At 42.4% G+C, this 6474-nt stretch overlaps 1 long non-coding RNA gene across 3 annotated transcripts; it reads left to right on the plus strand.

The window, feature by feature from the left end:
• Positions 1 to 1168: 1168 nt before the first annotated feature.
• Positions 1169 to 3217, plus strand: LOC124666726. Of its 3 annotated transcripts, none has more exons than XR_006991001.1 (3): positions 1169 to 1965; positions 2578 to 2722; positions 2905 to 3217. It is a non-coding gene; the product is annotated as an uncharacterized LOC124666726 (long non-coding RNA). The 3 variants fall into 3 exon arrangements; XR_006991003.1 differs by having other exon boundaries at positions 1169 to 1505; positions 1837 to 1965; positions 2578 to 3217; XR_006991002.1 differs by having other exon boundaries at positions 2578 to 3217.
• Positions 3218 to 6474: the final 3257 nt, after the last annotated feature.

Below are 6474 nucleotides of genomic sequence, written 5' to 3' on the forward strand. Positions count from 1 at the left end.
CTTGTGGTGTGCTTTGCATGGAATCCTCCCTCTCAAATCCATCCTTGTGAATAGACAAATTGGCTCATCTAGGCAATGTCTGATATGTGTGCAGGAACCAGAAGATGTGGCCCATCTGCTCTTCCAATGTGACACGAGCGAGGCAGATTTGGTCATCTCTCGGAATTACAAATATTATTGATGATGCCTTGCTAACTGATTGAGCTGGTTCGGCTGTGTTGGAGCACCTTCTGCGTGGCGATGATGCAACAATGCCGGGTTTTAATGATCTGGGACTTAAGGAGACAATTGGAGTGGCATGTTGGTATATCTGGATTCGGCTGCGTACTCATGGCGAAACTGTTTCTCCAATTTACAAATGCAAGATGTTGATTCTTTCCATTACCTTATATTATGGTTTCTGTGGAAAAAAAAAATTATGGTTTCCAAAAAAAAAAAAAGTGGCTCTATTCCGCACTGCTCTAAGCGAGGAGTCCGGCTGGACCAGGTCTTTGTACTCCAAGTCCAAGGTCCGGTTCACGAGCCAGTCACCGGTCTCGGTAGTGCACCAACACCACTACACCAGGCTCTTCCACGAAAATGCGCTACTGCTTATAAAATGGGGCGCAGTCGAAATCCCAGTCGCCCGCCATCGCTGTGAGATTCGGACGCTGGGGCCCGCGTCCAAGTCATTGACCGGTGTTTTCCTCATATACGAGCGCACCTACGTACAATCGCTGTGTACTTTATACGAATATACGGTGGGCCAACCCCCCGTCGCTCGGTGTACCAAGCCACTGCTCCACCTGCCCCAGTTCTAATTTCGAAGCAGTCGTCCTCCCAAACCGAGCCTCCCCTTCCTCTGCTCTTCCGCCGGCGTCCTCCATGCAGATCCATGGCCGCCCCCAAGGTTTTACTGAGCTGCTTATCAGGTAAGATCACACAGTCCGGTTTTCCTTGCATCCGATTTTCTGAGGTTTCCTCCGATCTGTTTCTGAGATCTCCTCCGATCTATTTCTGAGATTTCCTCCGATCTGATGGAAGATAATCAAACTGCAGCATGAAGAGGTCTGGCGTGGCAGCGGGTCGAGTGCTTGAAGAAGTTCGTCGCCGGCAACGCCATAGACACCCGTCGTGCGTCCGCCGGGCTCCACGATGACCTGCGTCGAGGACGCCTCCATCTTGGTTGGATCTGCAGCTCGCTGTCATCTTGCAGCTTGTCAGACGAGGGACGCCGTGGAATTAGGTTATCTTTTGGAGGCTCCGCGTCGCCGGGATCTGAAACCGGCGCCATCCATCCAAGTGGATCTGGCTCTAGATACGAAAGTGAGGCCAGATTCGTCAGTCGCCATCCTCAGGCACGTCGTCGGTGCCTGAGATTCCGGCCAAGTCCACGCTCGCCGGGCATCCGGCTCTCCTTATTTTTTCTGGCGCTTTGTGGTATGGTTATGACTGTCAATTTTTGCAGTTCAAAATCTGCTTGTGTTTGGCGAATTAAAAATTGTAGACATCTTCTAGTATTTAAGGTATTGTTGCTTCTATGCTTTCTAATTTTAGTTGTGCAAAACACCGTGAGATAATGAAAAATAAGATCGACCTGGCACTAGCTTTTCCTGCTTGCAGGCTGCGATCATGTAATATGTCACTGACCTCCAACAGACCAATGGTGCTAAAGGGCACATGTGCTGAAAAATACCCTAATCTGCCATATGCTAGTTATACTTATATAGCTTATCTGCAGTGTGTGATTCTCCTTTTTTTTTCTTCTCTAGTATCTTTGACATCTTGGTGTTTTATCTTCTCAGCTGTAGTAATTTCATGAGGCTTACTTCATGTTTTGTGAATTTAAATATACAGGCCTGCTGAATCAGCTTCTTCTGAGCTTCGGTCCTCTGTTTGGGCGGATGACATCTGTAATTTCATGGGTTCCGCAAAGAGGCACTGTACAGAAAAGAGCAAGATACCTGTAGATAGGGACGTAATCAGGTGAAGTGCTTTATTTGCTCCGAGTTTTGTGCTTCAGCTTTCCTTTTCTTGTGCTTTTCAACATATATGAAGCATGGGAATAGTTTCACTGCCCATGAGATTTTTATGGAAATGTTGCACTAACGTTCTCCATGCAGCTGTTGGCACATTATATGGGTTTCCTTTTTTACTTGTATTCCACTAAGTCAGATATCTGCTTGTTCCATTAGTGCTGTGTGGTTGCAGTATGATTGTTGTCACTCTTCATTGTTTTGTAATGTAATTCTATCGATAGTCCTTACTTTTGTCGTACGCAGCAAATAGGTATTCGTTTTGCATGGCATTTGCTTCAAATTGTTGCCGTTAATTCGCATATTTATAATCTAGTTATAGTTATTTTCTCCATGAGCTTCTTTTGCTAAAATGCTTATGATACAGTCTTTGTTCTTGAAGCCTGTGATCTGTAAGTATGATTAGGTTGCACTGTACATGTTAGGAAATGTATTCATTTACCTGGCTAAGTTATTATTCAGAATTGTCAGGATGTAGCACATGCTAAATATGAAACTGTATTCTCCTTGTCTACATTTCATTCAATATATCTGAATTTGTTTACTTTATCCTGTAATGCAGAAAACAGCTAATAAGTGATTCTGGAAGAGTATTTAAGTCAAAAATTCCGGAGCAGATAAGGGAAGACCTGATTCAATCCTTTATATTATACTTCCATGACATATTTGATGGATGCTAAAGCTTTTTCGTGGAATTTTTTCTAAAGGTAATAATAATAATAAGCTTACCAATATTTTTTCACAACCGGTGCAAACATAATCTTACTGAAAATTCCATGTCTCATGCGGAAATGCATGTTTTTGGTTATGGTGATGATCCTATTGTCCAGTTGGTATATTTACAATATTGCCCTTCAGTACTAACAGGTTGCCGTGCTTCACTATGTAGGTGGCGGTGGAATCCTGTTGGTCTACTACTCTACTACGAGCTACTTGTGCCTTCTGCTGCTTATTTTTTTTAGGAAATTTTTGTTTTCTAAGATGAGATGAGAAGTAGAGTGGCCAACTCAGTTTGCTTTCGTTCTATATGCTATGGGCTTGTAACCCCAGTCTCGTTCCACCCCTTCTGTTTGTACTATGCAGCAAATTATCTCTGTCTTTCTAATAGACATACCATAGATGGTACACTATGAGTTACCACAATGTACTCTATGGAACAGTATCAAAGGACAAAATGCTTAAGAAAATTTTCCTTTATCCAATATCGATTTAGGGGCTCCAAGATGTACTCTATGAGACAGTACGCTAGATACCACAATGTACTCTATAGATAGTCTACAATATATCTATGGATTCGTCAATAAGATATGCAACAAGATTTTTCATGCTGAATTACCAATCAACATAGGTAAATTTTCGATGCAAAAACTAATATTAAGTGTGTGACATCATTCAACGAATGAGAGAATACAAATTTATAATAGTACATGAAAGTGGTGTAATTAGAGTGGTGCCCGAAGCGAAGGTGCAAAGCTGTGCATATGATATGTAGATGATTCAGAGAGGTCTTCACTGAGGGCATAGAAGTTCAAACGTGTAAATATATCTAGATATGTAGATTCAAAGAGGTCTTCACCGAGGGCATAGAAGTTCAAATGTGTAAATTTATCTCATAGCACTTCAGTGACACCAAAAATCTTTCCAGACGAATATACGAGAGTGCCACACCAAAAATCTTTCCAAACGAGGATACAAGTGCCACTTCCAGCCGAATAGCTGGTAATCCTTCGATAATTCTCCACTAAACCAATAATATATCACTATCATTCCATGTTATTCTAATTTGTTGTTGAGAACAGGTGTGCACAATCACACACGGTCATTTTTGACTTAGAATCAGGCGAGTAGGTTCATAAGCTGAGATGGGAAGGACTCCGGATCACTCATAAAAGTACCACATGGTATATTTTCGAAGGACAACATGGTTAACACCGTCGGCTTTTTTTTTCTTCTATATGCTCGATTGTCATTCTCCTTGCGCCAAAAGTATTTTGTGCTTAATTTTTTAAGCACCAAACCTTGTCATGAACTATCGGCTTAATGATGAGACCATCTTTTAATCCATGCTCTTTGTATGGATTTATTGGAAACAGGTGACAATGAATTCCCCGCTCGCCTCCGACATTGTCATGAATTTGGGCTTAATGATAAGATCAGCCTTTTACTTTCTTGGCTACATATTTGCTTATGGGCTCAAAGCTTACCAACAAGGATCGTCATGTTTTTCAATGTTAAACCATGAATCATGTTATTCCATGCTAATTTCTAAATTATTGTTAGTAAAGGTGTGTATGATTACCTAGAGACGAAAAATACTTGGAATCTGGTGGGTAGTTTCACACCCGAGATGGAAGAGACTATATATCATTCAAAATGCACCATATGGCATAATTTCGAATAACCGCACGGTTAGTTTCACACTCGAGTTGGAATGGACTATATCATTAAAAAAATGTACCATATGGCTTGTCATTTTTCGTGCTCAGAGCTTTTTTTCGTGCTTATGTGCTAGAAGTTCTTCGTGATCAACACGTTTTTCAACCCAGGATTGCATGAACTAGGGCTCCGAGAGATGAACACCAGCCTCGCCTAAGAGATGAGAGGGTACGCTATGAGATAACACAATGTACTTCATGTAATGGTATCCAAGAACTGAATGATTATGGCAAAGGACTCTCTCATTGTAGACTATTTTATGAGGGAGTACGCTATAAGATAACACAACGTACCCTATAGAGTAGCCTACAATGTACTCTATAAAATAGTCTACAATACTCTATAGATTAGTCTATAATATATTCTCCAAGAATTTTCATGGTGGACTCCACATCATTCAGAAATGTACCACATGGCATATTTTCGAAGGACCACATGGTTAACACCGCCGTTTTTTTTCTATATGCCTGATTCTCATTCTCCATTCTCCGCTCATAGTTTTTTGCACAAAGCCTTGTCATGAACTATCAGCTTAACGACGATACTATCTTTTAATCCATGCTCTTTGTATGGATTTTTTTGGAAACGGGTGACAATGAATTCCCCGCTCGCCTCCGAGATGAGAGAGTATGCTACGTGATACCACAATGTACTACATGGAAAGGTATCGAAGAACTGAATGCTTAAGGCAACAAAATATGGATTTTGCACCCCCCCCCCCCCCAAAGATATATGCAATGTGAATAGTCATGATGAATTACCAATCAACATCATATTAATTTTCAATGCACATATAACCAATCAAAAAACTTAAGACATTTTTTCTTTACGCTTGTTTTATTCCATGCCCTTGGATTATGCCACTATAATTTTCATGGTGCATTAACAAACAATGAGATAAGGTTTATTAGGTCAATGATTTTTACACCCGAGCTGGAATGGACTCTAAAAATCGTTAGTCATTGTACACTATAGATATGGAACAAGATCTATTTTACGAGAACACGTTCACATTTTTTTTACTTGTCTCCTTTAAGATGCAACAATGTAACTATGCAGGTGTTCTATTTATTTGAGGGGCCCATGCCAATATCTTCTTCTCGATTGATGCCGGCCGTATTTTGAGGATACATGAAGGACTCTATGATATTAGATTGTGAACGATATGAAGATTTTGATAAGGACCGCATGTACTATACGAGGTTAAATCGACAAGATGACGATATCACACCCGTAGGCATGAGGAGAGATAAGGGAGATTCAACTACGTAAGTCTTGAATAATTATTGTCTTGGCCTTCTTGTTACTACTATAGATGAAACTACACAGGAACTCAAAGAGCAAAGACAGAGAGAGAAAAAGATTCTCACCTATCCTTTCGTTGGTAGACTCTGCCAAAAGGTCTGTCATGAGAGATGTATGTGGAGATAAAAAGGGGCCCACAGAAAGGAATCTTGCTTTAATACATGAGTACAGAAAAACGGTATACAGCCAATACCAAGCTATACAGGGAAGGGACGTCCCAGCTGGTCAACGGCTGGCTCGTATCCCTAAGGTAACCTGCGGTCTAGATATCACTTGCGCCCCATTTTATAAGCACCATCTGCGGGTCGGCTCTTCCACTCTACTGCGCCATCCTCCTCGCCCTCCTCGCCAAAAAAACCCCACCTCCGCGCCGCGCAGGGCTCTCCTCCCATTCCTGCCGCCACCGGAAGCTTCCAGCAGCAGGCGAGGGAGACATGGCGCCGCCGTTCATCTACTGCCCCTCCGACGACAGCAGCAACGGTACATACGACATACTCGAGCCCTCGCTTCCCGTCCCGTCCTCCTCTCCGATTCCCCTCCCTCTTTCTGGCCTCTGGATGCGTTTCTAACTATTGGCGGCCGTGCCGTGCGCGCGCTCGTGTATGCAGATGAGAAGGCTATCATCAAGGCGGCCATAGAAGGCAACCTCGGCCGCCTCAAAGGTACCCTTCTCCTTCTCCTCTTCGCCGCCGCATCCATGCCCGCCCGCCTATTTTTC

Source organism: Lolium rigidum, chromosome 6 (assembly GCF_022539505.1).
Source record: "Lolium rigidum isolate FL_2022 chromosome 6, APGP_CSIRO_Lrig_0.1, whole genome shotgun sequence".
NCBI classification, from domain to species: Eukaryota; Viridiplantae; Streptophyta; class Magnoliopsida; order Poales; family Poaceae; genus Lolium; species Lolium rigidum.